We start from the raw sequence: 7,500 nt of genomic DNA, 5'->3' as shown, positions 1-7,500 counted from the left end.
GAACAGGCTGGCCTTGTATTTGTTAAACAAACTGGATATGTTTAATTGCTTAAGGAATAATTATCTGTAAATTATGTCCTCTGTGAAAAGGCTCTGAGTGGTAAGTAGTAACACAACACTGCCAAATCAATATCTTTTTTTTTTTTTTTTTAAGATTTATTTATTTGTGCATACAGAACTGTGGTACAGGCCAGAGGTGCAGGGGTGGTGAGAGGATTCACCAGCGACAGAGCAGGGAGTAGAACAGCCCATGAGTCATCATGAAGTACACTGCTGAGAGGAGCAGAGGGAGGGTCAGGAGAGGTCTGCCATGCCATGTGGGTTACCTCTGGGGCTGGGGATTGAACTCATCAGGAAGTGGCTTTAGCTTCTTAGTGCTGTGCTTTAACCCGCTGTGACACCAAGGAGGGCTCCCAAATCAATATCTTATCCTCTTAATTGAGAAATGTTTGTGTTTGTTTCTAGAGAATAAGGGTACATATAAAATAATTGGAAATAAGGCTAAATAGAGACAAGTTCTCCAGTGTAATAAAATATGGTTTGGTCATACATTTAATCACTGTGAACAAAAAGACACTGTTACAATATTTTAAATCTATCTTATTTATATTCATATTTCACATATTATTATATCTTAATACTGAGTCAATCACTTATCACATCATGACTTTCAATTTACCAACTTTTATGAATTGTTTGACACCATGCTAAGGCCATATATGTGCATTATCTAAAATAGTACCCTGACTTTATTTGATGCTGTTGTGACTTTGTTAAAATAATATTTGTTAAGCTGAGCCACCAGATATAATATAATGAACTTGGTTCAACAGGAATGAATTTGAGAAGTTAATTTCTCATAGGCCTTAGAAGAATATGGCCACACAGGGAGGTCAAGGCCAGGTACAGTAAAGGAGAGTAGCAGGACCAGGGGCACAGACCATTGTAGGGGCTCCTGGGTGGACTGTTTTGTGATCAAATGATACAGCCTGAGTGCCCAATTCATGAAAACATGCTGGGTTCTGGTAAGTTCTGTAAGAGTTCAAGGAAGGCCCTGGGCAGCAGATAGGCTTTTGCTGATGAAGACTAAGGGGAAGTTGGATTAGGGACTTACATGGCTTGGTATCTCTGCAGCCTGTCACCTAGCCTATGAGGTTCTATTTTCATGTGAGGCCCTGGAAGTGTCCTTTCCTAAGCACAATGGCTACTGAGGCAGTGATGTCATGGTACAACCTAGCTAAACACTCAAATGTATATTCTGTTATTGTTTTTGGGAAAACAAGGGTCATAGAGATTTTACAACTGCTTTAAGATCAAACAAATACTGTATAGGTTAGTAGTTAAAGGAAGGCATGAATTTGTTCTGTCTCCTCAAGACAGTTGGTCTGATTTCAAGGAAATTCTCTGTAGTCCTGATTGGCTTGCTCATTTTTTTTTTTTTAAGATTTATTTATTTGTTCATACAGAACTGGGGTACAAGCCAGAGGTACAAGGGCGGTGAGGGGATTCACCAGAGACAGAGAGGGGAGCAGAACAGGCCTAATGACGAAGTACACTGCTGAGGGGAGTGCCGAGAACAGACGGGCCAGGAGAGGTCTGGCATGCCATGTGGGTCACCACCGGGGCAGGCAGGGGTGAACTCATGAGGAAATGGCTTTAGTTTCTTAGTGCTGTGCTTTAACTCACTATGCCACCAGGGAGGGCCTGGCTTGCTCTTTTAATCTGTTCATATCTCAAGGATTTGCAGACAATAGATTACTGAGTGACTTTTCTTGAGAAGATGCTAAATGGATACTGCCGATTTTTTACAATCACAACCTGGGCATGTGTCACTCCTAGGTTTTCTAGGACTAGAACACATGAAATAAAAGGAATCTCTTCCCTTCATATATTTTTCTAAAGATCAATTTTTGATGTGTCATCTTATTTTCTTCTCAGTGATAATTTCACTCCAAAATCCATCCTTATCAACAGTGACATTAACTAGTCACCAAACATGTATGGTTTTCCTTAAAAATCCATCTTCTCACAAAATGAAGAAAAAATAAAAACTATAATAAAAAAAAATAAAATCCCTCTTTTGGCATTGTGGTGTTTGTTCCAGGTTGGGATTTAAAATCACCCTTTGAGTGATTTTCCTGTAGCCTATGTATATTGGCAAGGGGATAAAAAGCAAATAACCTTTGAAATGGAAAACTGGGCCTTCCCTGGTGGTGCCACATGTTAGAGTGCAGCACTGCAAGTTGGCCTTAGCCGCTTCAGTGCCAGTTCATCCCCCACTCCGAAGGTGACCCATGTGGCCTGGCAGACCTCTCCTGACCCGCTGTTCCCCTCAGCAGTGCCCTTTGTCAATCTGCCTGCTCTTTCCCCACTCTGTCTCTGGTGAAGCTTCTCATTGCCTCTGCACCTCTGGCCTGTACCCCAGTTCTATATGAATAAATAAAAATAAATCTTGAAGAGAGAGAGAGAGACATAATCATTTACTTATTTGACCAATACCTAGTTCCTTAGGACATGAGGATGCTAACAGATGTGACAGCTTGTAGCAGAGGAGGGTTGCAGCTGGGGCCTGGCTTTGAGCGCTACTAAGATTCTGCTGATTCTGTCGCTGCTTGTGTGTTATTTACTTATCCCTGTTTTGTGAACAATAAAAGTAAGAATCGCAGGTTGCAGAACTTTCCTGGAATTACTAAGTGGGTATGTGGCTGAGCTAAGAATTAAACAGAACACTTGTGCTCCCGTCTGTTAAATAACATTCTGAAGACAATGAAAAGAGCATGACATACCTTTCAACAGAAAAGAAGGGGACAGAAGAGGAATATAAAATGATTCATTTACTATAATTCACGCATCAGGCATTCTGCTAGACACTTTATTCATTAATCTTTGGGAACACCTCAAAGTAGGCTTTGTCTTAGTTTGTATAAATAAGCAATCTTAAGTTTAAGGTGTAACAGAGAAATTTTATTGTAGTACATATGTCATGGTATATATACATACATATGCACACATATCAAATCATTATATAGCATACCTGAGTGCTGAAAGGAATATGGTGTTGCAAATTAATTAAACCTCATTTTTAAAAAAGTTAAAAATGTAATGAATCTTGCCAAACATGGACTGAGTATTCAGACACATTTTGTAAAAATTTCTGGGATACCTGACATTAACCCATTGCATAGTGGCCATTAATGTTTCCTTTTTCCTCTAAAAGGGTAGTAATCAGCTAGATGATTTGTTGTAAATAGTCCAGAAATTGCTGGCATGCAATGCCAAGACAAGCATTTGTTAATGTTTTTATTTATAATAATTACAAAATTTAGTCTTATTTTGCTTGCTGATCTAAAAGTCTGCTCTGTAGAAAAATTCAGCAGATCTTTGCAAGCAAACCCTGCTTCAAACTTCTCTTCCCAACCACCCCCCCCAGTGCATAGAGAAGGTCATATCAATTGACTACATTATTTTCTCGTTATTCAATGTTCTGATAAGCCTACATAACTTGAATTAATCATCCTAGATTTCTTTAAATACCTGAATTTCCCTCAATTTCCTATCAAACTTATGGATAATGGTATTCAGGAAATTATGGTTATGCTATTTAAAATGCAACACTAATATTTATTAACCCAATGCATTATTGGCATAAATAGGAAAACATATAAAAAGGTCAAATGTACCTTTTTATCTATTTTTTTTTCTGTTTAAGAAAATGTGTTTATTTTATATTAGTGTAAACTAGTACTGTCCTATTCAATCAATAGATATGATAACTGGTTAATGATTTATGGATAATCAATCACTAAAATGTACACAGAGTGGCTAGAATTTATACTGATTTCAGACTTTAAAAGTGAATCAGTATCACTTTAATCAACATTGATTTTGATTGTTTTGAACAAAGTTGAACAGTTGTGTGGTCTTCTAAATGAGTGTGGAAGAGAATAACAAATACATAAACACATCACAGAGATGGTACATGAAGATGGAGAATATTATGAAATATATGGGTGGCAGTGGGAATTTAATAAGACTTTAACTCACACTGCTTTTAATGCAGGCATTCCATCAATATTTTTCATTTTGGAATTAAATCCCACAAAAACATCTGGAACTGTAGTTCTGAGATATATTTGGACTATGCCAGATAAAATGTGATTTTTATCCTAAAATGGCTCCATTGTTTTATGAAAATGATAGTGCTTCAGATTCTCCCCACACCAAATTTTGCTGCTAAAGAATCTCTTTCATTGATAAAGGTGAGAAATGTTAAGATTTTAAGCTCTTAGTCACCTACTGAATAGCTTCTAAACAGAAAACAACAATTTGTGATAGATGGGGATATGATAGTTAAAAACTGTTTCATTACTATCTATCTATAAATCTTTCTAAAATTTGATATTCTTTTGAGAGCTATGGACAAAGGTTATATTGTAATTAATTGATTGATTAATTAATTTAACAATACAATTAATCTATTTTATGAGGAAACTAACAGTTAGAAATTAATGAAATTAACTGTTGTTTGCTTGACATCAAAATCATTTTGTTTTCACTTAACTACTCTGATACCATCAACGTCTTATTTGTGGAAGCAAAATAATTCATTTTTAACCATTAGTTCTTAATTACTGTTTAAAGTTCTTAATAGTATGTTAATAATTTTCTTTTTTTTAAAGAACATTTTTTTAAAGATTTATCTATTTATGCAGAAAGAACTGGGATACAGGCCAGAGGTGCAGGGGCAGTGAGAGGACTCACAGAGACAGAGTGGGGAGCAGAACAGGCTGATTGATGAAGTGCACTGCTGAGGGGAGCAGGAGGGCGGGTGAGGAGAGGTTTGCCATGCCATGCGGGTCACCTCCTGGGCTGGGGATCAAACTTGCACTGAAGCAGCTGAAGCTAATTTGCAATACTAAGTCCTAACCCGCTGAAGCTAGTTTGTAATACTGAGTCCTAACCCGTTGCACCACTAAGGAGGGCTAGTAATTAAGTTTCAACATGTGTGTTTGCACACACACACACACACATAAAACATATGGATCTTTAAAAATCTTTAGATTTTTAAACTCTACCCAAAGAATTGTTCATTTTAAATTAAATGTCCCAATCTGCATTTTAACAATTTTCCCATGTTTTACTAGTAAGGAGATCCCGCCAGACTTATAATCATAACAATTTCTTGATGTTTATGTAACATGCATCTCACACATGTATGTGGATACACATATATAACATATACACATGTACATGTGTGTACATGTATGTACAGAGGTATGTGTGTGTGTGTGTGTGTGTGTGTGTGTGTGTGTGTGTGTGTGTGTCTAGCTTTCAATGCTCTGGACATTGCCCTAAGAACCCTATATATCTCCTCCTTATGCAGATTCAATTCCACAGCAAAATGTTCATAAACTTCCCTTTTACTAAAACTTTTAACTAAAAACCATCCCTTTCCCTTTCAGTTAATTATTTGTCTTATGTTTTAAACTGCATTCTTTCTCAACTCCTGGGACTACTTCTCTGGCCATTCCAACTTACTTCTCTATTTGTTTACCACTCCAGCAGCATATGTTGTTTACTTACACATTATTTTAACATACAAACACATTTCTATTTTAAGTTATATTTTCTCTCTCTTCCTCTTTTTTCTCTCAAGTCAGTTATGTAAAGGCCCAAAGACCAACACTTGGCTCCCCATCTCAGGAATCACTCAGAAATCAGAGAACATATTGTGAGGACATAAAACAAGAAAATGCAAGTGAACAGATTTTGTTGAAATTGGCAAGCTATTTGTCCTATTGCCTGCAGAAATTAGAGACAAGTGGGGGACTAGAATATACTGTATATCCTTGGCTATTGCTGCTGCTGTGTTTTACAGATTCAAAAGATTCTGCATTAGGATACTCACCATTGTGTACTACACACATTGTATAATGTTGCCAATTTATTTTTTTCTAAAATATAAATTGCATTATATTAGGGATCTCTTCAGCGGAGCCCAAACTCTTAACCATGACTTGACCTACCTCTCTTTTGAATTCTTCGATAAATCCACTCCTTTCTCCAGTCACATTAAAGTACAGTTTATCTTTGAAAGGCATGCATTTGAATTGTGCAGATTCAGTCCTGCACATGTTCAATGGACATTTTCTCTAAGATTCTACTTTCAAGGATTCAACCAGTCTTGGTATTGGTTGAATATTCTGGTGAAGAATCTATTGGTAGGAAGGGCCATCTCTAAGTACTTGAGACTCCAAGGGGGGCCCTGAAATCAATGTGCTGCAGATATTGAGAGACAATTGTACTTAAGTGATTGGGGAGTCAATGTATGACCATTGCTATAAGATTGCTATATGATTTTTTTACAAAACTAAAGATACTTTGACCATATAGTTCACTATCACATTATTTGGAATTTACCCAAAGAAATAAAAAATCTTTGTTCACACAAAATCCTTCACACAGGGTCTTCATGATGGTGCAGGGGTTGAAGTATCTTTGCTATCAAACTATTGCCAGATAGTGCAGCATGAGTTCAATCCCTGGCCAGCAAGCTGACACACGAGGCACAGCAGACCTCTCCTGTTTCACCCGCTGCTCCCCTCAAAAGTGTATTTCAGTAGATCCGCCTGTTCTGCTCCCTACACTGTCTCTGGTGAATCCTCACTGCCCCCACCCTGCACCTCTGGACTGCATACTAGTTCTCTTATGAATAAATAAATAAGGGTACATAGTAAAAATATATATATTTCACACAGACATTTATAACAGCTTTATTCAGAATTACTAACACATGGAGGCAAATAAAAAGACCCTCAGTAGATGAGTAGGTAAATAGACTGGTTGTATAGGCAATGGAGTATCATTCAATGATTAACAAGAAATGGGTTATCAACTGGCCGAGAATGGACACGAAGAAACTTTGCAAACATGTCAGTTAGTGAAAAAAGCCAATCTGAAGAAGATATGTGCTGTATCACTCTCAATAGGTGACATTTTATAAAGCCATAACTGTGGACACAGTAGCAATATTAGTGATTATAAGATGGAAAGGTGGAGTGCCAGGATTTTGTAGGATTGTGGAAATACTCTGTTTGATACCATGTTAATAGAATGTGCACTGTCTAGAATGAAATTAACTTAAAGTATAAACCCTGCATGGCTATATTGTAGAAATGTAGTTCCATTAATTGTCACAAATGTGACACTTTAGTGAGGAATGTTAACAAAAAGGAGAGGCTTATTATGTAAGGGAGGATAGATAAAACTATTTGAACTTTCCATTTAATTGTGCGTCAAATGACTCTTTAAAGAAATAATATCAGGCCCTCCCTGGCAGTGCAGCGGGTTAAAGCACAGCACTAAGAAGCAAAAGCCACTTCAGCATGAGCTTGATCCCCAACAGGGAGGTGATCCACATGGCATGGAAGACCTCTCCTTGCCTGCCCGCTGCTCCACTCAGCAATGTACTTCGTTGATCTGCTTGCTCTGCTTCCCACT

The sequence above is a fragment of the Condylura cristata genome, unplaced genomic scaffold (assembly GCF_000260355.1).
Source record: "Condylura cristata isolate star-nosed mole 26May11 unplaced genomic scaffold, ConCri1.0 scaffold00002, whole genome shotgun sequence".
Lineage (NCBI taxonomy): Eukaryota > Metazoa > Chordata > Mammalia > Eulipotyphla > Talpidae > Condylura > Condylura cristata.
This window is presented reverse-complemented; position numbering follows the sequence as displayed.